The sequence below is a fragment of the Neolamprologus multifasciatus genome, chromosome 17 (genome assembly GCF_963576455.1).
Source record: "Neolamprologus multifasciatus chromosome 17, fNeoMul1.2, whole genome shotgun sequence".
Classification (NCBI taxonomy): Eukaryota; Metazoa; Chordata; class Actinopteri; order Cichliformes; family Cichlidae; genus Neolamprologus; species Neolamprologus multifasciatus.
This window is the reverse complement of record NC_140455.1, coordinates 6,686,644-6,711,329: the sequence shown is the minus strand read 5'-3', so window position 1 is coordinate 6,711,329 and position 24,686 is coordinate 6,686,644. Positions and strand designations below refer to the sequence as shown.

Here is a 24,686-nt window from a genome sequence, read left to right as displayed (position 1 = left end):
TAGCCTGTACAGAGTCTTTTGTGTTGGCTGACTAAACACAATGATTCCTTTGCTCGCTGCTTCCTGGAGTTTGAACCTGCCGTGACATATAGTCGCGTTCCTGCTTCCATAGGAGCAGGCGCCTTTGGATTTTCAGCGGCAGGCTTCAGTGTCTAAATACTGCAATCTGGAGTTTTAATCCAGGACAAGACATGCACATGAATGGATAATGGTGGATGCTGTAGATAACCGATTAAATTCCAAATATAACTTGGAATGAATGAAGTTATACTAAGAGTTGGCTCCTAATCATTTTGCTTGGGGCCCCTCTGGAATCTCCCATTCAGTTGTTCTACACAATAGAGCGCAGAAACTGTTGATCCTGGATCAAAGTCACATGGCCACAGGAATTTTTTTACTAAGCAAACCTCTGACATGAGCAGATTTGTTTTTTCAAAAGATGATTTTTAAAAAAAATCTTTCTCTGGCTGTGTGGAGATAATGTCAGTCTGGTTATCAGTTCTCAGTGTTTTACAGTCTCATAATTCATCTAACATGGTTTCACAGATGGAGTCCTATGTGAAAGGGAGCGATAGCATTTCAGGGTTATGTTACATGACATCTAAATGCTGAGTAATGCCGGCTCTGTCATACTCGGGCTCTTTGATGGGGCTAACCACTAATTTTCTGCTTTTCTGGCCTTCGGTTATTGTATTAGTGTTATGTTAGGGAAGGGGAATGGGGGCTGGTAGTTTATGCCTCTGAACTGGATCCTATCAGGAAATTGCACTGACAACCAACTTTACTAATCATCGCTTATGAATTTGTCATGGTACTAATTGCTCGAATGGTTCCATTAGCGGCCAATTGATTCTTCACTGATGGCAGGGACCAGCACACCGAGCGCATGACTCCGTCCTCTGGCACGCCGGTTGCTGCTGATTGTCTCGAGAGTTTCATGCAGGAATGCCGTGACATTTACAGGCGCGTGTCGCTGACTGCGGAGACTGATTGGGATTATTGGACATTTAGTGGGCAATACTCGACAGTAGCTGAATTGGATTTTAATGAGCTCCGCTTCAGTCTAACAGGTTGGGTTTACTTTTTAATTCAGTACGGGGTTGGGTTTTGTTTTTGTTTGTTTTTTTTAAAAAAAGCATTAGAATGGTACTTAAGCCACAAGGTGACAGAATGACCTTTCAACTGAGCTGCTCTGTCTGCACCAGAAATGTGCTCCTGTAAGCATCAGATGTGGGTTTGATTTCCTCCTGGGCTCTCTGTCACTCTCTTGATCTGTTCTCCTGCTCAGACTCTACCTTTTATCTACTTTTTCAAGCCCCTCTCTCTGTGCCTTATATACTCTTCATCCCTTGCTTGCGCTCTCCCTTCCTAACAGCTTTATGCTCTATTCTTTGAGAGCTTCAGCCCTCAGCTTGTGCTGGAAGTGATTTTTCTTTTTAATAAAAAGCCACTCACTTCTCTCACTTCTGCACCCCCCCCCCCCCCAACAAGTCTCTTGTGGCCACTTTGGCAGTGCGAATGCCCCATCCCACCCAAAAAAAAGAAAAGAAAAAAGGTTATGCCCGCCCAGCTTAACGCCCACAAAAAGCATCAGCTGACAGGTTGGAGATAAATCCAACAGTGTGACTCTGGCTGCCGGAGTGATGCTCGGTGGCTGGCAACGCACCAGCCCTTCGAACAGATGCCAGCACTGCCACTGCTGCCTCCCCACCCAGCATGAGCCCTATGGAGAGAGGGAGGTGGTGGTTGAAGGGGAGGAGGAGGGGCAGATATGATCGAGGGGAACAGGATGCTGTAGGGCAGCTATGATAAGGAAAATAGAAGCAAGTAATTTTGTAGAGTGGGCGGGGGGCAGCATGGAGAAGGTCTACAGCACAATTGTGGGAAGAATAAACCCAGCGAAGCCAAATAATAAACTTTTCTGTCACTCATGATGGTGGGATAGGCTAAACAGGGTACAGGCATCTTTTAACACCCTCTTATTCACTAGGAATCCTTTTAGTGCTCTGTGGTAATTCAACATGATTTATTTTATGGCAAATTAGCCAAATGATACAAAAAATTATACTGTGTAAAATTGTGTGGACATGGGACTAGTTATTCTCAGTTTCCCTGCATGAGATTTAAACAGTTTATTATGGAGAACTTACCCCAAACATCAATGTTTCCTCGAGCTTGGAGGGTTATTGGCTAAGTCGATTGCATAATTTGGTTTCTGAACAAATTGGAATTAGGAAATACTTAAATTTCATGTGTGCAACACTGACACGGACACTGCATGAAAACCTACATGCGAACATGCGTTTGTGTCATTGCATCAACTGTCACATAGAGCTTAGGCAGTAGTTTGTATGCAAATAAACCAGACATCATTCTTTTACACATGCCAAGGCCAGATATAACTGTCTGAGCATGTACTCCATTATCTGTATCCATCAGACGGTAGCCACATTATCCACACTCGCCCATAGACGGGTGTCCCACAGCAGGGATTACCCCTATAGTATCCTCCTCCTAGCAGCTTATTAGAATAAGTCTTGGTAGATTGGGTTGTCTTTTGTGTGAGTCTCCCCGTTCTTTCATTCTCTCTTCTCCTTCCTCCTCCTGCTCCTCTCCTCCCCTCTCCTCTCTTTCATTCTCAACATGCCTCTTGGTAAATTCCGCTCTTGTTGCCCTGGGAGACGGGTAAAGTGGTGATGGAGGTGGTGGTGGTAGTTGGATTTTGTGCACGCGTTTTCTTTGTAGGGAACAGAACACTGCTGCACATGTGTGTGCATCAACTCTGCATCTCTGCTTGGCTCTGTGTGACCTATATTTCAGCTGTGGAACATACAGAAAAAAGCCCTTATCGTTTTAACAGCGGATTTAAGTGGATTTAATCACGTCTAATCCCAAGTGCTACTGTACAATCATTCCACAGCAGAACTCTGTGTTAGATTTCAATTGTTCTTCCTCTTTTGCTTTACTGTAGATTCCTCTCTTCCAAACTGTCTTAATCACGTGGCACTGTGATGGTCTGTCAGTTACTTTGAAGTCCTTTGTTAAGCAATTGTGCCTAATATTAAAAGTTCACATGTTTAAGGATTGGCGATATTGATATGAGTACATTTCTAATCAGCCACAAAATCAAGATTAGAACTTCTGAGAGTTACTTGTATGTGGATGGTATTATGAGATGCAGCACTGCAACAGGTTCGTACTACAGAGGTCGCTCAACTGGGGTGGCTGTAGCTGAGGAAGTAGAGCAGGTCATTTACTAAGGTTGTAAGTTTGCTGATTTGATGTGATTAGCCTGTGTGCCAAACTATCCTTGGGCAAGATACTGAACCCCAAGTTCATCTCCAATACCATCAGCGCGTAAATGTGTGTGAATGTTAGGTAGGAAGCTCTGGGGTAGAAAAAAGTGCTTTTGTTATTGGGGGAATGTTGTATAAATTGCTTTGAGTGCTCAACTAAAGTAGAAAAGATGTGCTTTGACAGACATTAGAACAGGTTTTGGGTTTTAGTCCCAGTAAACTGTGTAGGAGATCAACCTCACTAACTTTTGATGCACACAAAGTCATTTTGTTCAGGAAGCAGGCCCAAAATATGACAGAAGCCACTCACATCAGAAAAGAAACCCCTAGTAGGCGTCCAATAGGGAAACAGTCCAAGCATTTAAAAAAAACCCCAAAAAAAACCCCTCCTTTGCCTGGTTTTTCTAGAGTGGAAGTCACCCCCTCAGTCATTATTTTGGTTTATCCACAGATATTCATTGTGCCATTTATAAATGTTATCTCCCCAACACTTTTTGCACTAATGGATCCCTGTATCATCACACTCACGCTGCTTCTGTACTTCACTTTTGGGACATTTGGATTCATAGTTTGAAGCTTGTGGCTAACCTGCTTGAACCCATTTGAACCCAAAAAATATTTATTTGACTAAAGGATGTGGTTTCATGTTCTTAGTAAGTTCAGAGTTTCAGTGACTGTTCATTGGAGGAAATGTCTGCTGATCAACTAAAAAAGCAGCAAGTTTTGAGAAGTGATACAGGTGTGACTTATTCAACATCAAGCGATATGCAGGGGCGTACTCACTGCTGATCTGAAAGCATTTCCTGCAGCCTTTACTAATGATTCACACGCTGCTGGAACACGTTCAGCTAGAGGATAGGCACTGATTCAAAATCGTAAACCACCAATGAACTCAGAGGACCTAATGTTTCAGAACATTTACAAGCAGGGGCTGGAAGACAGAAGACATAAGGATGGAGGTAAAAAAAATTAGCAATCAGTCTATGTGTGTGTGTGTGTGTGTGTGTGTGTGTGTGTGTGTGTGTGTGCGCGCGCGCGAACACGCGCGTTCGTGTGTCACAGCAAGACAATGAGTTTGAGCAGGTCAGAGAAGGGGAGCGTCTCCTCTGTGGTCTCAAAACAGCTTCCCATAGCGGAGACATCACAACACATTTCACGCTGCTTCTGTGGGTGTGTGTGGAATCAGCCTCTCTCTGTCTCACACACAGAAACAGGCACACACACACAGACACACATGACACTGTAATAAGAGACTGTAGAGAAACGCTTCAGGCATAAAAGGCATTGTACTGATAGGCTCACCAAAACACATTTGGTCACCTGCTGACCCAAACACACACATGAACGCACACACATGGTTTTCTCTCACAGCTGGGGTCAGACTTTTAATGGGAATATGAGTTTGCAGGGACCAGTAGCTTAATACATTACACACACACAGACTCTGCACTTGTCTGGGTTAAAACAGCAGAAATCCACAGATCTGATATTAGGGTTAACGCCACCACTGAACGTGTTTCTAGTCCAGCTTCTTAGCAGGTCAACCACCCACAACCACACATGGGGTGTGAGTGACACGTCACGTCATCATTTAGTTTCCTGTGCTGGCACCGAGGACCTATAGCTGTGTGTGCATACAATTATGGAGCGTTGCACTAATCCTTAGAAAAGGAACCCCACTGCTGTGCAGTGTGAGTATTGAGGCCCTGTGGAGCTCTCTAATTTTGTGTTTGTGAAACGGATAAGTATTGCATACTGAAGAAAAAGCTTGTCAGTAAAACGATAAGGCTGTCCTTTAGAAACTGTTTATTTTTTTGCTTTTACTACAATTTGAGTCTCATGTATTTTTATTTTATTATAAAGTTGCACATTACTCCCTTTGTATTCTGCACTCAGACACCATGCATGTGACTGTAATTTTTAACTGCCACTACAGACTGTTGGATGTCAGCTGCAGATTAATATCTTCAAATTCTATCAGTCTTGAAGCTAAACAGTGAGAATCTGTGAAGCTGCTTTTCACAGTGATGGCAGTTCTGTGTAGCAGTTTTCAGAAGAAATGTATGAAATGTGTTGATTGCCAGTATTTGTATCAATGAAAAAGGTAATTTATTCAGATCTAAAGTAAAGCAGTGTCATTATCCACTATTGATATGAAAAACTGTCCCTATCTTGCTTTTTTTTTTTTTTAACACATTAAAGGTTAAGAATTCTGCCTGGCTAATCCTAATACAAAAAAAAAATTCTGCTAAGATTATAAATATGAAACTTAATCAGATGGACAGTTTCTCCCATGCAGCTTTGCTCACCTGACAGATGACAACCCCCAGAATTTGCCAGGGCGCCACCTTTGTCAGAGCCTGTATCGTGTTCTACACGATAACAGTACCTGGTGTGTTGAATAGGTGTTGGGTGCAGCGGTGCAAAACAGCAGCAGGGTAATTTTAGCTGGGGTCAGTGCTGGCCTGAGGCGCTAACTCTGCCTTCTCTTTCTTTCGCTCTGCCCGTGTGTCCATCTGTTGGTCTGCTCTTTCTTGCTCATTTTTGGACATTTTTTACACCTCGCTGCCTCCTTCGTTTCCTGCGCGTTAGGTCTCTGAGTGTATGAAATAATGACTTTGTATTGACATGAAGGAGTGTGAAATGTAGCCTACAAACACGCTTAAAAGAATAGTGTGTGTGTGTGTGTGTAATAAATTGAGACTTTACCGTCTATCTGCAGTACTTACAATCCTATTAGTTAGTGTTATTGTTAGTGGGAGACTACACCTTCATCATTAGCTCTAGGACCTGATACCAGTCACACTTGGCTGATCCCTGTGCTTAGTATAAGGTATTTACATATTTTGGAGATCCAAAATTGGTTCCTGCTCCCCTGCAAAGTGACTCTCTTGCAGTAGTTTGTGAGTTCCGGTGGTATCATTACACTTATTTCATTGTGTTTACACTCTCCCTCTCCCTTGTGTCTGTTTTGTCAGAATTAGCTTGTGCCATTTCCGAAAGATTACCTGGTTTTGTTTGCCCGCTCAGCTACAAAGTCACATATTGTTCAAAGTCAAACCCTGATAACACTACAATCCTAATTCCCCAGCGCTTGTGTGTGTGCGTGCTTATATTTAGCTATGCATTGACTGTGTTGTAGTTATTATGCCCCCCCCCCAACCTAGCCATGTCTGACAGGGTATCATGACATTAATCCCCAACTCAGATTAAGCGAATATCTTCATGGGCTTCCAGTTTATTATTTACATTTGCTGTAATCCTGTTTTTCACCGTGTGCTCTGTTGCCTTGTACATGCAGTCAGGATAAGGCATATGCAATGACAACTAAGAATGCTGATGAATAAAACATGGCCGCTAATACCAGTCTGCTCAGCTGACACCAAGATAGGCCCTTAAGTGCAGCATGTCAAAAGTTTTCATCATAAGTTTTTACACAGAATTTAAGTAGTGGGGGGAAGAACTCTAACAATGCTCCTACTTTAGTTTCTGACATGCTTCACGAGTACTTGTCAATGCTCTGTTGTTTAGCCCATTCATGCTGTTGGCAAAAGGATGGTAAATGTTGTTTATATGCTAAAAATGAGCTATTTTAGCATATGCATATTTAATATGTCATGTGTAACTCCATCTATGTGGATATAAGCGAGATGTTATCATGAAATTCAAATGATAGAATGCATTTACAAGATGTAATTGATTCATAAATGCTAAAAATTGGTTGCTAGGCAAAATAATGACATTGTAATATCTGATATAGATTAAAAACCCTTAGGGGCCTATGTTATACCTGTGCACAAAGTTTGGTCACCATACTCTTAATCGTCTAGGAAGAGTTGAGAGGACAAAGAGGTAAACGTACAGACAGACGATATTTCGTGTTTGGATTTTGCTCCATTGTGATGTTTTTTTTTTTCTTTCTTTTTTTTTCTTTTTCTTGTCGTTCCATCTTTTTTTGCGACTCAAGTAGAGCAGGGCGACATGACCAAACATATTTATCACGATATACATTTGAAAATTTGCGATAACAATATAACTGACAATATAATTGACACGAGACAAAATACTTTACAACTCCACAACTTTATTAGTGCAAAAACCCCATCAATGTATTTTCACTTAAACAAGCAGCTGTTTTTTATGTGCATTAAAGTTATATAAAAATGTAACAGTTTAAATTCCTTGCTGACAGTTTAACCAAAAGGCATTTCCAGTGGAAATTGGCCGACATATCCTCAGCATAACCATGTAGAATATCCACAAAACTTAAAAAAGACGTTATACACACACAATACGGTAATATTATGTTGAAGCACGGTACGTATCACTCCGCGAGGCTCCTGCCTACGATAGCCGTAGAACTCCGACAATCCATCAAGTGGTGCGGGTTCGTAGCTTAGCAAAGTCGTACTAGTCGTACTAAAACATTTGACAGATATTCGAGCGCCATGTACCACATAAAATCGTTTCGAGGTCAGTAAACACAACCAGAATTCATACATAAGACACACGGGATTATAAGGGGCGCTGTCGACTTTCAGAAAAATCAAAGGATTGATTTTAAGTGTGCCGTATTTTCCAAAAAACACGGTAATAACGACGGCCCGCTAGCATGCTCTACCAAAAATAGTGCTTTGTTGTGTATCTGACGGACGAAAGCTAAACCAGTTCCACACCACTGAAGTTGCAGCATTTTTACAAACCAATTCTGTTTCATCTGTTTCATTTAACGATCCGCTTTCGCTCTTCTCATTCTGCGTCGCCGCCATGTGCGTATGTAAACAAAGGCACTGTGCATGCGCGTTTTACCCATATTCTATTGCGATATTTCATTTTTCTATTGTTGCCCAAAATTACACCGGTATTACCGTGAGCCGTATGATATGGCCCAGCCCTAGACTCAAGTGTCTGTTGTGTTTGATCATTGAAACAGAAAGTTTAGTTTGATTAAAGTAGGAACTGTTAGTGACTCCGTTTGATGAGTAAACCTGTGTATTTTTGCATAGTGTTGAAATGTAGGTTTTTTTTGTTTGTTTGTTTTTTTTGTCATCTGAGAAACTCGAGTTTCTGGCCCAGCACCTGCTGTAAGAAAGCAGATGGGTAAAGCCTTTGAAGATGTCGGGGGTAAAAAAAGGCAAAACTCTCAGAAAGCCTCTGGTAAACCAACTTTACATCTCAGCATCGTTAGTAAGAGGAAAACACCAACTGATACAGATGCTAAAAATACATCTGAAATGATAAAATGATAATGTAGATGGAAAACCGTTTGAGGCTACACAAATTGGATGGACCAGAGCTGAAATGCAGTGTGTTTTTTATTAATTTAATTTGATTACAGCCAGCTGTGTGAAATATCAGCGCAGTTATTACGTTAGTGAGCTCTGTGCTTTCAATTGTGTGTGCCTTATCACTGAAATCAACCATTCTTGAATAGTTGCACAAAGAAGTGTAAAAATGTTAGCTACTGTTTCCATGACACTAATTAAAATTTTATCCATGAAGTAGCTTGTGTTGCATCTAAATACCAAATCTACTATATATGTATGTTTCATCCAGGATGTAATTTCTCCTGTTTCAAGGTTTGAAGTCTTGTGGATGGCAAAATAATTGCAATGAACATTGTGGATAATTGATCAGTTGTTTGAATTATTCGCAATGAATGGAAAAAACTATTAATCAGCTGGTTGGTGCTTGGTTTTCTACTTGTGCTTTTTGGGGGTTTCTCTTCTTTCTGTTTTATCTTTCTGTGTTTGTCATCTTCCCTCCATCTGTTTTGAATGAAGCTGTTCATGTAGATTACACACAAACTCATACACACAACGTATCTTCTTCACACACACACCTCGCCAGCTCTTAAGCCTGTGAAACGGGTCTTTTACCTTGAGGGGATTTTGCTTGTCATGTGTCGCAGAATGATGGGGGTGAGGTGGTGGAGGGATAAGGCACTCTTTGATGATATACCCACTGCACAGTAATGCTGGTTATCAGGAGAAATTCTGTTGCAAAGCATAATCTTACATTCACGCAGAGGCTATGTTTTGGGGATACACACATTACTAATGTTTTACCTGCAGGATACTTCATTATCGCCTAGCGCTCACACTGTGTCAACATAAAGAGAGCGAGGGGAGATTAAAGGGTGAGGAAATGGGGAGGGAATCAACAGCAAGCACTGTGTTTTTCTCTACTGATTAAGGAGAAAAATTTATTTATTTATTTATTTTTTAAATTGAAGCACTTTTCTGATCTTCCGCTCAAAATCAGATTAAAAAGTACTTCCTATCGGAGTTACAATGTGGGGATTATTAGAAGTGTGTTTGAAGTAAAACATAAAAAGCGAATGTGCTGTAGTTGCTAGAGCAACATCAGGATACTCATGGGATGTATTGACATGCGGATTGTTCGCTGCTTTGCAAAGATTGTGACTTGTTGTTAAAAGATGCTGTTTTCAATGGAGGAGCCAAATCTTAAAGCAGATTGTAGTTTGGATCAGGTTTCCCTTTTTATTTGTTTTCTTTCCCGCCATCAATGAAGTGTTTTAAGCAGTGACAGTTCTTTCTCTCGCTTCTTTTGCCGTGTCCCCTCCACCCCCACGCCCTATTGTGCATCATTGAAAATAATTCCTGAATGTTTGGAAGCAGGGTGATGCCTTCTGAATGGGCCCTGAGAGGCCCTCTGTCTCTCACACACACATTTTCACCCAAACTGTCCAATGCATTTAGTCCCAGGAACATTGTTCAGGGTACTCAAAGGTTCCTTTTAGATGTTTGTCTGTGTTTAAACTGCAGAATGTATGCTAATGTAAATTTGTACATTTATGTATGTAGGGGGAAAACATTTTTCTTTATTAGAACTTTTTGGATAGTTCAGTGGAACTTCATTTACATCCTGGTTCCTGTTAGAATGATATTACCTGAAGTGCTTTAATACTGTGCCTTTATATTAATCTTCATATTAATCAAAATGCCATATAATCATATAGTGTAGTATTAAGTGGACACAGCCCTGAATAATAAAGGCCTTATAATAGGTGTCCTTCAGTTGTAGACACTCCCCCACATTTGCCTGCAGAACAGTAGATAATAGGGAACCATCTTCTAGTGGAAACTTAATGAATTGCTGTTGTTTAGACTCGAATAGGATGCCCGTCACCATTTTGAGATCCGCGGCAACGTTTCATGCAGGACGCATCTCCCTTCCAGAAGTAATTGTGTAAGAGAATAAAGTGTGAAATGGTCTACTGAGCAGTCTTGTCTTTCATTGGATGCCTCTGAGGAATCAAAAAGAACTCGGTGAAGTGTTGATATGTAACATTCCTCCACATGTTCAGAGTTCCTGGGAAAAGCAAGACTGATATACATTTCCTATTGGATAGAGTAACAGTGGATGTGTTATTGTCGTCTGCCTGTCTAGCGGCATGGAGACCCAACATTCTGAATACGTGGATTTTCAAATTGATACCATTGGTGCATCTACTAAAAATCTCAGATGAGTTTAAATCTCGTAATCTTGACCTCAAAGTCAAGGTCAGAAGTTTTTTGAAAATGTTGAAAACACGCTAAATCGAAAGATGTCCCCTAAGATTTAGAAATTTAAGCCATAAGTGTATCTTTTTTAAAAAAAAAAGAAAAAAAAAAGAGGGAGAGAGAAAAACATAATAAAACAAGTTGTTCGACTAACTTGGTGTTGCCGACAGGAAAGTTGCAGAGTGCCCTGCAGCGGACAAGCTATATAATGTTGAGAATAGTCAAGTTTACCATCACGTTATGTTATTATGTTAGCATAACCGTGTTGACATGGTTGAAGGGTGTTTCTCCTGTATCTTATTTACTTTATCAACTGTTATAAATGCTAAAACTGATAAGATTGCAAATAGCTAATATTGGTCAGGCTCTCTAGGCTCCATACTAACCATATAAATCACTAAAAACAGTGTGCATTGAGAACTGTGTGTGGTTTAGACTGGACCGTATGGTGTCTGCGGCATCTGCAGTGTTATTTTATATATCTGCTTTTCCAAACAGCTCTTCTTGTTCCCTTTAGCTTTTCGAAATCAGTGTCTGCATTTACATAAGCATGTGTTTATGTATATTTTAAAAAAATGAGTCCAGAAGCCTTTTTGCTTGTCAGCTCCTCTTGTTGTTGTTGTTGTTGTGGTTGACAATTTTTGTTTCATTTGGACAGGTCTCTGAGGTTTAGCATAATTAAAACGAAGCAGAAACATGATCAGCCAAAACATTTTTCAGGGATTTGTGGGAGGAAAACTGAAATTCCAGTTACTCACATACACATACCCATCGAATTAACAGATGAAAATAGCCATAGTAGCATGACAGACCTGCATGTAGCGTATGCAAGTTGATCTGATCTGTACCTGTAGTCTCTCTGGTGTACACACTCATGTGCACGCACAGTTTTGCATGAAGAGACTGAATACCATGAACTTGTATAAAATACAAAGTAACCTGCTTTGCACAAGAGCGATTTTGCCTTAGTTTGGTTTCAGATTTTTAAAATGTTGCTTGATGCCATCTATGTGGCCCCGGCTTAATAATGTTGTGCTTTCGCTTGGAATATTGAATCTTACCTGACCCGTGGGTTTTAATTCTTTTGATGTGAGACATTTCTTTTCATGTTGTTGCATCACTTCAGAAAACCTTTACTTCGGGGAGTTTAAACGCCATTACCGATGAGCAGTTCACATTTATCTGCAAGCTTCTTCTCTGCTCTGTTCTGTCATTGCGTATGCCCTCCACTTCGTCACGTTATGTGTGGCATCACAATTTCAACACTTCCATCTCGTCTTCCTATTGCTGCCTGTATTCAGAACTCCCCCCCCCCCCCCCCCCCCCCCCCTCATTTTCTCTGAGGCTTATCCAACACCCCACAGCTTCTAGGCCCTTAATGCCTGAATCCATACATCTGGTTTTAGTGTATTTTCTCAAATAATAGAACTGTGGGAACACACAATACTTTTAGATGAGTTGGAACGTAAAGATTATGCGGTAGTATGATTAGCTGTTCTCGGAGAGGATTAATAGTGAAGCCCTGGCCGTCACACCATAAATGCCGAGTCTGTTTAGCAAGAAATGCTTGTTGAGGAGGAGGGATGACTCCCCAACTGCCATGGCCCATCTGCAAGTTTTCATGCCTTGTTGCCCATGAATTTACACTTTGCAGTGCCTGCTGCGCTCAGGTGCAACCACCACTAAATCCCACAGCCATATTTAAGAAGCCAACATTTAATCCCCACAAGTAAACATCCAAAAGAAGTCTTCCAAGCTAAATTCCCAGTTCCTTCTTAGAGTAAAAGGCCAGGGGAAGATTGGAGGCTGGAAGTACGAAGTGTTCAAAGTACTTTTCAGCAGACTTAGAAAGAAAAACCTGACACTCCGATTCCCAAAGCCAAAAAATAAAGCATTTTGAGCATGGAAACCTTACTTACTTTTTATTGTTATAGTTTTAAATTTTTTTATTTTATTTTATTTTTTTATTTATTTTTTATATTTGCCTTCCCAGCTTTGGAAACTGTTCCAGACAATAAATTATTAAAGACAAACAAAGCAAAAAATAAAGCCTTTTATTTATAAAGTCTGAGTTGCAAACCCAAATTTCCAGAACAAATGTGTATGTTGGAAAGATATCTTCTGGAAATATTGTCATCACATAACAACACATGTGCAAAGCAGACCTTCTATAACACACACACACACATGCACCTATCTCACTCAGCATGGAGTGACCCAGTTGTGACAGACCACAGGCAGTAGTTAAACATAATTGGCCCGCAGTGTTGTTACAGTGATGGTTTTATTCCACCTCTTTAGGCCCAGACAAGACCACTTTGGTCCCGTTTCTTGTGTGTTGATGTGTTCATAAGTGATCATAGAGGTTAATTAAACCCTGACACTCTTTGGATGAAACACCATTTGATGTGTACCTGTACTTTGTAGTTTGAATTTAACCTTCATTGCACTATTGAATGATGGACACTGCTGGTTAGCCAGCAGTTATATGTGAAGAGTATGTAGTATTATTAATATAATCCTAGACTGTTAACCAGATTTTGTTGGTAAAGGCTGTATAGTTGATGGGCATTCAAAGCTGGGCACTTGCTTGTTACTACTGAGGCTTCTTGGACATCTGTTTCTCTCACCTGGAAGATCCTGCGATAAATGGAAGTAACAAATTATCGCGTCAGCATCCATATTCTGCTGTGGTAAGTTAAATGAAATTAATGCCCCTTTTGAAGTCGTTCAAAAGCAATTTTTTCTTTTTCAGCATCTACTTACTTTCTATCGAGCATCACTCCTGTCTTTGGACTTAACTGTGCGGGAGTTCAAATCTCATGGTAAGCGCTGAATAATCAGCCATATATTGCCATTTCCCTTTCAGTTGTGTGAGTCATGGAGTGATATAAAGAGACAGTCTCAAGTTTCCGTCTATAATTAAGACTGCTTCACAGCTTCCCTGATTAATTCTATTCATTCCTGTCCTCTGCTTAAAGTCTGCAATATTGAAATGTCTTATTGAAATATTAAAACTGCCCAGACATCATTTACTTCAACGTGCATTTATTAGACGCCACGGTTTTTTGGCTTTTTAAGAGACATCGGGCCTCATTCACTAATTAAGTGCATTCAAACTTTTCTTACTTCTTAATAATCTGTTGATGTGGCACATTTGTTGTGTTTGTTAGTCAAACAGGCACGAAGCACTATTTGCTATTGGAATTGCACAGTGCCACCATTTCTCCACATAGCTAATATTGATATTAGACAAACATCCATAAGTGGGATGTTCACAAGTAACGAGGCTGAAAGTGGTAAAATATGTGCCTTTGCTCTTTCTTAGACAGCTGGCTCTTTGTTCTTGCATTGACGCGGTTCTACATTTGTTTACAAATTTCAGATCACAGATTCATTCAGAAAGCGTTGCGAGGAGTGGTCCGAGCAAGGGTTTGTTTGCAAAGTACATTTCTTGCGCGAGTGTATTTGTGCAAGTGAGTGTGTCTGTTTTCTAAACTTGAAAGAGCAACGGCATGCTTTCAGCTCAACACGCTCGAGATGGTTCGATCAATTTCTAATCGAACCGTTCACACCTTGCACCTGATAAAGAGTCCAGAGGGAAGACGGAGAGCTTGCACGCACATTATTTTCTGAACATTGAAGAAGTGTTTAAAAGAAGTATAATAGTAGGACACATCAATATGTTTGTAGATCGTTGATGGTCTTACTAGTGTATATGTGCAATCAAACGAAGAGCATTTTTATGGTTTCATTTCAGCTCAAGTGCTACACTGCATTTATCATCAAATACGTTATGATTTCAGATGCCTTCTTAATGTTGCTTTTTTGAAAACAAAATACAATCTTTAAATTGAAAGATAAAATACTAACAGTAAGCAGAAAAGCCAGTGAGCTATAGTGGTGCCCGGGGCGTTCATATTTTGGTTGAAAATATACTTAAATGATCGATTCATAATCAAAATCATTGTCAAAGTATTCTGTAAAGTTATGTTGTATATGTGTGTTTTTATATGTGAGCAATTTGTCATCATTTAGCAGAGGAACAACTAAAAAACTAAAATATTTGGCGCAATTGGATGTGTGGCAGTCATACAAAAAAATGATCTTAGGTCAGTAACCAGAATTGCAACATGCATTTATCAGTAATTTGACTGAATAAGATGTGGGCTGTTGTAGTCACTATGGTACATCTACAGCTAGAGGTTTAAATAATGGGTGAATCTAAAATATGTCAATGCTGAAAGCAGTGGTCACAATACACATGGTGTGTGTGTGTGTGTGTGTGTGTGTGTGTGTGTGTGTGTGTGTGTGTGTGTGTGTGTGTGTGTGTGTTTTATAATTAAAGTTTAACTCTGTGTGCTTGACCTTAATTTGTCATATTAGTACCATGTCTCTAGAGTCTATGGAGATGTGTTTAAAGTTAGCAACTCGCGGCTAATTGATTTCAGTGAATGGCATGTTTATACTTCAGTTAGTGAATTACACCAAAAGGCAAATGTATGCATGTTTTTTTTGTGTGTCTGTGTGTGTGTCTGTGTGTGAGAGAGAGCAGCAATCTGTAAAGTCTGTTTTTTAATGAGATCAATGCTTTCCTTCCCACATCCCCAGATGGTCAGAGTGCTAGAAGGTGTGTGTATGTATGTGCGTGGCAGAGTGTGTGGGTGAAAAGGGAAGGGGCTGCAGGGACCTTGGGCAGATAAATCTTTAATCATGTACTTGCTCTCATGTTTGATTTAATTGGTCCCTTAAATCCATAAAAGGTTCGAGGCATAATAGTTTACTAGCAAGTTGTCTGTGTTTGTGCGTGTTTGTTTGTGTGTTTTTTGGTGCTTAAAGTAGCACTAGGGATACGATTATATTTAAAAACAAACCAACCAAAATATCTCAGAGACACTGTTTTTAAAAACACAGTTATAACATGTCTTTATTCTCATGCCTTGGTCATGTTTAATCTAGTGACTGAAGATTAAACATACGTTATTTGCTGTAGATATATACTCACAATATTTTACTCACAAAATTATTGTGATTTTTAACATTTTGCCATATGCTGAGTATTACTGTAACACACGTGTGATTTCTCACCCTTTTTATGGTAAATGATGTCTTCAGAGGTAAAATTTGTCAAAAAATGCCAACACTGGCACTAAAACCTGCCATAGATTTACTTATGTAACTAAGCTATTTGCTTGCTCTGAATTATTGCATTATTTTTCATATGAGTCAATTTAATGTAAGTCTGCTCAACTAACATAATCTCAGGATGGGGATGAGACGAGTTTGTAGTATTTCCAGAGTATTTTAATTTGTTTAATAAAATATTGATTTGGTGTTCGTGCATAGGCACAATATCACAAGCAAAATATTGCGATACTCTGCTGTATCAACTTTTTCCCTCCGACCCCTAGTAACATAAAGGAAAGCTAATTTAAACCTGTTCATGTTTGCATTGACTTTGCACAGACTATATGCACCTGTATGTAGCTGCTTTTGGAAAAAGAGAGATACAAGACTTTCCTCAAGAAGTCTCTCCCTCACTCTCTTTCCTTTTCCTCAGTTTTAAACCCTTCACTGTGTTCTCCCTCTGTCCCTGATGCAAGCCTTTTAATCAACAGGAAGAGCTGTGCAGAGGGGGTAAAGCTGTTCATGTGTGGAAGTGCTGTGATTGCGTTGTTTCTTTTGGGGCAAGGAAAGAGACAAACAGATGTCTGTATAGGTTTGACTAAATGTGCGTGTGTGTGTGTGCGCGGTTGTCTGTGTGCATGTGTGGTTTATCTTGTTTTCTGCAACATATTCAACCACTTTCCTTAAAATCCTTTAAATGTTTGTGCAATGATATAAATAAATACACTGAGTGATTAAACTGATAAAAGGGGCTCCTTGCCTTTCTCAGTAATCACAATCTAGGTGTTTGTGTTTCTCACAATCCATCTTTCTATGCAGTGTGGGAGGAAAGAAAAAAGAAAAAATAGATGTATGAATTGCAGCCAAGCTTGCTTCTTAAGTTTTAATTTTCCAGCACAGATGTTCACGCTCACCACAAGGGAGTCAGCAGGAGGAGCTGCAAGGGAATTTTAAAGAAGCGTGAAATGGCATTTTCAGAGCTTCATGCTTCTGATATTTGACTGTTTTGAACCAAATGAACGAAGAAGGCCTTTGGACAACCATCGGTCGTCTGTGAAAACTTCTATCGCTACAGTTTTTGCAGCAAGCAGTGTGTGACATTTACATGCAGCAAGCACTCTGTCCCATTTTATGTAGCTCTGAATTTACATGTTTTACGAGTAAGATTTCAATATTCTTGTTTTGTTTGCTCATCAGCGCTGTGTTGTGCAGATGTCTTGAGTCATCACTAGTTCAGTAGGTTCTCTAGCTTTTTTTTGAAGGTCTTTAAATGGTTTTCTTTGGACATTTTTCACCCATTTTCATGGGAATTAATGTTTTTTGGTAACCACTTAAGACTTATGAATCATTCAAGTGTAAAAAAAACGCCGCTTACTCGAGGTGAAAAGTGGAAAGCCAAATTACATAAGTGGGCCTAATATCAGTGGCAGCAGGTCTCATGGAGTGATGAATGCAAATTTGACATTTTCACTTCCTTCCTACGTCGAGATATATACAAAAGAGGTGAGGAGAGAGGTACAGCACTAAGCGCCTGCAGCCATCTGTAAAGCACGGTGGAGGCTCTGTCATGGTTTGGAGCTGACTTCAAACCAGTGGTGTTGGGGATCTTGGGAAAATTGAAGGAATCTTTCACACAGAAGAGTGGCGTCATCTGGAAATCACCTGACTGGCACCAGCTTCATTTTTCAGCAAAAGTTAATCTCTTCTAGGTTGGAGACCCACCTCCAGTAAAGTTTTCATTATTTTCATAACCTTGGTGGCAGAGGGAGTAATAAAAATGCTGTGCACACAGTGACAGTGTGTATATCTCTATGAGCCTTTTCATACCGTAGGATCCTTTGTATCTTTGCATTTCTGTGTGTGCGCCTGCTTCCTACTGTTAGTGTCACCGTGATGAAGAGACTATGGATTGGTGCGTCGGATAATGAGTCCCTCTCTCTGTGTGTGCCTGCATATGCTTCCGAAATGTCCTGGTGATGAAGAGTTTTGCACCTCCCGTGTGTGCGTTTGTGTGTCTATAATGGAGAGCACATTACAGAGTGTGTTCCCAGAGATGGTCATTAACTTTGAAGGATTGTAAAGCCAGTGACCCCAGCTGGAAATGGAGGAGCCTGACCATTCCCCGTTTCCCCCTACAGACCTCAGACTTCTCTACTAATTGATTAAGCCAAGCATCGATGGGGGCAGCAGATACACACGAGCACACTGCACAGAAAGACCAACACAAACGCAAAAACCCACAGCACGCTGATTTAGGAAGCTTTCCACAGTGAGGCCTCAAGGTCAGAAAATGAAGATCTAATATAGAAGCAGTGCTCACACACAGACACACACACACAGAGTTCAATTTGGCCTTCAGCATTCCTAGAAACAAAACTCTGCTGTAACACTTATATTGACAAACCGTCATCTTTCCCTCAGACAGTGAGATCAGTAACCAACTTCCTCCATGAGCAATGGTTGCATTTTGTAGTGAGCAAATTGTGTTTTGCAGTGGACAAAAACCATAAATTAACTGAATTTTTTTTCTCAGCTCCATAAGCAGGGCACATGAATGCAGGGCAGGGAACACCAGGAATAATAGAATAAAGTTGTCCGGGACTCGTGGGGGTGACTTCGAGTCGAAGAAGGTAATCTGTTTTCTCCAAATTAGCCCAACTAACCGAGGAAGCGTGGTAATGAGAAAATGATTGTATTTTCTGTTTTTGCTCTATGGCTAGGGAAGATCTCTCTGTCCCCATCCCTCTTTTTCTTTTCTTTTTTTTCAGGACGGGTGATCTCTTAACTTAAAGTTTCAGGAATTCAACTGCAAGGCTTATCAGATCTGGCGTGCAGCAACATAAATTTTAAATGCAAATGGCTGATTTTAAGATTAACTACAGGCTTTGGGGGATGAGTGATGGGAGTGTGTACACGGTCTTCTGAAACATTATTTACCAAATGATATTATGAAAACTATAAATGGGGGAAAAATGATCGTCTGTGGCCCAAGTTTGAATTTTACTGATGGATACTTCTGTAAAGTGCAGGAAAGTTCTTCTGTTAATTGCTTTCATTTGAATTATGAAATAGAATTACTGACACACATGAACTTGTGCGAACAGGGTGGCTTGGAGGGAAGAGATCGTGTGTGTGTCATGTGTGTGTCCTGCTGTTCTCCCAGTGTGAGCGCACCTGCTGCTTTGGAAAAAGGATGGATCCAAGAAGCGGATGAACGCTGTTTCCATGGACTGACTCAGCTGTGTGTGTCTGCCTTTGTGTGTGTGCGTGCGTGTGTGTGTGTGCGTGTCTCTAGGCTCAAGGCTAAGGGAGTGGGAGAGCAGGCGAGGAACAGATCAATTTCCTTTTTATTGTGGCAGAGCGGAGACTTGAGATGCATGGCCTCCTGTGACCCAGATTCATTCCTCTTTTCTCCCTCTGCTCCTCCTCACTGGCAAAGTGGCGTATCGTCAGATGGAGGGAGAGACAGAAAAAGGACAGATGAAAGAGAATGGGTGGAAGAGGAAGGCGAAGGAGACGGTGCTGGATCGTTGCTGATAATGGGGGAAAAAAAGAGTGAGAAGCAGAGAAGAATGGAAATACGAGGCTTATTGTGACGGCATTTTATGAATTACACCTGAGTGCTCATGAGAGCCCTTTGTGCATATAAAGAATATGTCAGGATGGAGAGTCTGAGATACTTCCATTCCTTTGTTTGTGTACTGTAAGTTGGACTAATTCCAAAGTGAGTGACAAAAAAAAATATAGCTGAAGTTTGTTGTAAAGTGATGGAGACAGAACTGCATCACCCAGGAGAAAGGGTATTTAACAAACATGCTGCTGTTATGTAATATGCTAATTATAATTACAAACATCCTCTAGCTGTTTTGCTTCCTCTCTTGTTGCTTCTGAGAGTAGGCTGCAGGCACACATGCTCCAGGTACCAGCGCTCCCACTACCTGCTATGGTCACTGTTGTTTATTCAGACCTTCTTTGTGATGTCATAAAGGGTTCTGGGGACAGAGTGAGATTTTCCAAGGTTTGTTTGTTTGTTTTTTAACTCCAAGAAGGACACTTTGATTTGGCCTGCTGGGTAGGGCTGCTCAATTAATCGAATTTTAATCACGATTACGATCTGGGCTTTCAACGATCATTAACAATGACTGAGCCGATTATTAGCCCCTCCCTCGTGCTTTACTCTCGCGCTGCTCCGTGTGACAAATCGAGCGCACCTCTCTGCATTTCGAACACGTGTCACAACAATTAAGACAGCGGTCCCCTACCTTTTTTGCGCCACGGACCGGTTTATGCCCGACAATATTTTCATGGACTGGCCTTTAAGGTGTCGCGGATAAACAAAATAAAACTAGTATTGGTACCGAAAAAAAGAAAATTTATTCCTAACACACGTGAAAAGACCAAGGAAAACAGAGTAAACGATAAAAACGATAACAAAATAACGCTGAAAACCGATTAAAAACCCTGAAAACTATACATTTCACACCTGAGCCTCAACTCTCGCGGCCCGGTACCAAACGACTCACGGACTGGTACCGGTCCGAGGCCCGGGGGTTGGGGACCGCTGATTAAGAGGACCCAAGGGAAGCTCGGAAAGCTAAGCAGAAGTTATTTGGAGAGGAGAGTGACTGCCGTTGGTTGAAAAAAGAGGTAAAAAAACTTCAGTGGTGTGGAAACATTATGGGTTCGCGGTGTCAGACGTGGATCAAGTAGACATAGTGTGTAAACTTTGCTACAGTGTCGTAGCTGCACCACAGAGCAACACTGCAAAGTTCACTAAGCATAGATGTTTACATTTTTCATTTATTTTTTATATTGCAAACATTTGCACTGTTATCAGTATTTGCACACTATTTTGTAATATTTTTTGACAATCTTTAAAGTCATTATTCAATACATTGTTATTGTTAAATAAATATCGTCAAATAATCGAGATCTCAATTTCAGTGAAAATAATCGTGATTATCATTTTTGCCATAATCGAGCAGCCCTACTGCTGGGTGGTTCGCAGCAGGTGGAAAAAATAGTCAGCAGCAATTTTATTTTTATTTTTATTTTTTACCAAAATTCCGACCTGCTTACTGGCCTTGAAATTGTCCTTGTGAGCAGATTAATGTGGTAAATGTTTAATATTTTATTTCTGTGGAACTAAATCTGTCGTCTGTATCCCTTGTGTAAAAGAACGCCTCCAGAGCCTGATGGTATTGACAGTTTGACAGGAAGTAAACATTATTGGTGCATCCTTTAGCCAAGCTGCAATGCCAGCTAGCTGTATTCTCCTTTCAGCTGGTCGATGTAGTTTTTCAGATGTATTTGTGTTTTTTTTCTTTGTGGGCTTTGAGTGCATAAGGTGATAGATTTACAGACAGTTTCTAAAACGTAACTCACAGCTGAACTCTTCCGATGGATTTAAAGTTAACGTTGTTTTTGGGCTCAACTGTCACAGTAGTTGTGATAACACTATATGGCTACCTCACAGTTGCAGGCAGCATTTTTTTATACATCAGACTTGGTTTGAGCAGCCACAGAGCAACATTTCTTCACTGACTTTCCGACAGTTGGACAAAGGCAAACTGCCTTCTAGCAGAAATGCCGAAACGTCACAGACGAGGGTGTCCGTTTGCCCTGTCCTTACCTTCTGGCTGCCATCTGTTTCCCTCCTTCGTGATTTACAATTCAATTTATAATTTACATGAATTGCTAATTCTGCAATTTATACGTCTGACAGTTGCATTGTTAGAAGCCTCATTTACCAAAGTATTTTACACAATATTAAAACCTAATTCTTGCACAGGCTTTTGGTCCAAAGCCTTGGCTCGCCTTGGCCTCATTTGGCTCACTTTGGTCCTCTAACACACTGACAGATCCCGCCAATGCACAGATCTTAAGTCTGTCCAGTTCAACAGGAGTTGTACAAACACACACACACACATAGCCCCCCACCCCAGTCCAAAAATTCTTGGGAGGTGTGAAGGTTACTGCATCCAAAAGTGACTTACTGCTACTGTGAGTGGGGGGGCCCATCTGTCACATGGAGAAGAAGTGCCATTTAAACACACGGAGCAACATGGATGTACACACGGTGTCATGCTGAGGTAGGGGAAATGGCTGACTGTCCCCTGTGCGAGTGGGAGTGTGTATGCAGTGAAGCAATGCAAGGTCATAGCGTGCGGCTGAGGCTCCAGCTTTGTTTGAATGTAGGAAAAAGTAGCATAATGGCTGTCATCATATACAATATATAGAGGTGTATTTCAGTCTGCATATCTAAACAGCTTCTCTTTCTTTGTGCACAAACCAAAAGGCCAGTGCACACCTATGTGCAAGCAGATTGTATCTGCTCCTCGTTGGCCTTTCTTTTCACTGCGCACTAGGATTTCTCTTAAATGCATAGACATCTTTAGGTTTGCCAATTAGGCTCCTCACATGTAACAAAGTGTGTAAGCGGTGAGTGAGTACATTGCAAAAGATGGTGATCTCTTAAGATATTAAAATTACAAGCAACCCCAGTGCTCATTTCTGCACCATCCTCATACACACACGCACGTATGCACGCACGCGCGCGCACACTAAAACTAGCAGACCATGTAGCTTATTATTAAATACCCAGTGACCTCCATCTAAACAGACCTAAATCTGAATTATAGTGCTGATTAGAAAACACTCATCATTCACTGTGTGTATGTCACCTCATTAAATGAGGAGAGATCCCAGTCAGCTTCTCTTATTATCTCTGAAGCGTCATGCACGTGCTCCTGTGGAATATTGGGTAATGAAATGTCATGATACTCTGAGGCTGTGGTCAACCAAATTGTACCTACTCTTTAACCAACTTAGTGTTATAAGCCTAAATGCAGGACATTGAAGCACAGCAACCTTGCTATTTTACACTGAATTGAATGATGAAGCACAGTTAATGAACATGCATGTGCACGTTTTCAAATGGCATCGAGGGGGATGATGATAAGGTCAATGGTCACTGGTCCTGAGCTATAATAAACAATTTCCATCATGATGTAATTTTTCGAGATGCATGCACTTGGACGCCTTTTTAGAAACATTAGGCCCAAATATATTGATGTCATGGGCTTTGTATGGCCAACCTTCCACATTGACCTAGACCCTTGGACTTTCACTACAAAATTCACTGCACGACTTCACTGTTCATACGATATTATCAGTAAAAGGTTCAGAGGGTTTTAAATGAATTACTGGTGCTCTTGCTATTCTTGGTCTTTTTGATTTCCTCTAAATTGAGGTAGAGTATCTGTTGTCCAATAAAAACCATATGAAACCACAAGAGATCTGTCTGTGTGCTTTTGCTAGCGGCTAATGAATGAAGGTACAAACAGCACTCAAGTGCTGGCAGTCACAAATGTTTAATTCTGTCTTTGAGTTTGATAAGTGTTTCTGACACGAAGACACGCACACACCTTTCTGTGTCTGTTAACGGTGTGAGGCTCACCACTGAGTCACCCTCTTCACCGACACCTTCACATTTTTGCAATTCATGCTCACCCACCAGTTATCATCACCCATCTGCCTTCCTCTCCTACGCCTTGCAGCTTGTTATGGCTCAAGTTGGCAGCGGGTAGACACTCATTTGAGCTGTGCTGGTGCTACATGTGGGCAGAGTTCAGGCCTGCAGGTCATTAAATGGTGACAGTGTCCGTCATGCTCTTCACAAGAGGGATATATTGACTCCAGTACTTCACACTTGATTTTTAAACCAGTCAAAGAGCAGTTGGCACTGTGAAAACACAATTTAAAAAAAAAAACGAATCAACTGCAACTTTAAAAACATGGATACAGGAAGTGAATTACTTTTATTTTCTTGTTACACTGCAATGTACTGTTGAAAAATTCATGCCTGGGGCAGTGACCTGGCCTCCAAATTCCCCCAACCACAGTCAGTTTTCTGCAGGATGCACTAAAAGGAGCCAACTCCTCAAGACCCCGCCCCAAAACCCACAGGACCCAAAGAATCACAATCCTGATGGGTGGTTGTGCTGTCAGCTGACTTTGGGAAGACTTGTGTTCAAGAAGGCTATATCATCTTTATTACACTTTGGTCCTTTTGCATCTTATTTCTTTCACAATAATAAATACAGATAGATTCTTGAGGGTTGGCTGCACAATATGGAGTATTCCTGTTTGCCTAACTGTGTCCCACATTGAGGCAGGACTCCCTGTCTGCCTGCCCTGCTCGTCCTCCCCGCGTTATCTCCCCTCCGTTTCTCCCTTACTTCCTCGTCCTCATCTGATTTGGTTTTCATTAAGTCTTAATCTACGTTGGGGCTCCAGCGTGTCACACAGTGCTCATTGTGTAGGATCGATGTGTCGCTCGTCTCCTTCCCGGTCGGACCCTTATCAGCCCAGACAAACCACAAGGCCCCTAATCAAGGCTGCCCTTCTTTCCATGCTAATTCAACAGCAGCTAGAGCCGATTGGAATTCGGCTCATTGTTTGCCATCCAACTCAATAAAGCACTTGCACCTCGGGGAGGAAAAGGTGTGTCGGGTAGCTTCACTCATATTGCTAACAAGACTTTATTTAAGATGACTCAGGGGGAAAAAAAATGTTTCTCCCAGTGTGATGAAATCTGATGGGCACAAATTCAACAGTGAAAATGTCGAGGCGTACCCAGCAGGTGCCTAAGGTATCCTTGAGATGCTTTAACCAGTGTTTAAATATGATAACTGTTTGTGTGGGACTCTGAGTATTATCTAAGACATGCTTTGAG

At 40.9% G+C, this 24,686-nt stretch overlaps 1 protein-coding gene and 1 long non-coding RNA gene across 4 annotated transcripts in view; both read left to right on the top strand.

Moving 5' to 3' along the window:
- lrp8 (low density lipoprotein receptor-related protein 8, apolipoprotein e receptor) overlaps positions 1-24,686 on the top strand; it is a 172,162-nt gene that overhangs the window by 1,377 nt on the left and 146,099 nt on the right. The window lies entirely within an intron of this gene.
- LOC146498845 (uncharacterized) overlaps positions 2-24,686 on the top strand; it is a 39,793-nt gene continuing 15,108 nt past the window's right edge. The window contains exon 1 of the long non-coding RNA XR_014870358.1: positions 2-24,648. This is a non-coding gene — a long non-coding RNA (uncharacterized LOC146498845). The remainder of the gene's footprint in view (positions 24,649-24,686) is intronic.